Source organism: Penaeus monodon, chromosome 23 (genome assembly GCF_015228065.2).
Source record: "Penaeus monodon isolate SGIC_2016 chromosome 23, NSTDA_Pmon_1, whole genome shotgun sequence".
Lineage (NCBI taxonomy): Eukaryota > Metazoa > Arthropoda > Malacostraca > Decapoda > Penaeidae > Penaeus > Penaeus monodon.
In genome coordinates, this window is record NC_051408.1 from 40,026,860 (window position 1) to 40,027,267 (window position 408).

Here is a 408-nt window from a genome sequence, read left to right on the forward strand (position 1 = left end):
GAAATCTGTAAAAATAGCCATTTTAACTTAGGTCGCCCTACTCTTAGGATACATCTACGTTTTCTGCCTAAGATAGCATCTTCCTGCCATCAGCTTGTGACAACCTTCGCTAACTCTTACGATCTTTATATTGTCCTAAATATAAACTTTCTGAGGAGGCTATCAATGTAAATGTTAAACAATTAGAACAATAAATGTATACATTAATATATGTATGTGCGTACGTGTATTAGATTAGAAAATACCGATTTAATATAAATGTTTAATAATCAAAAGGTTTTAAACATTTTTTTGTATCTTGAAAATATATTTAACATATCTGCTAAGAGAAAAATATCCTTAGGAAACTGTTAAAAAACAAGGTAACTAAAGAGATTTAGAAAAACATGTCGGCATATTGAATCCTGA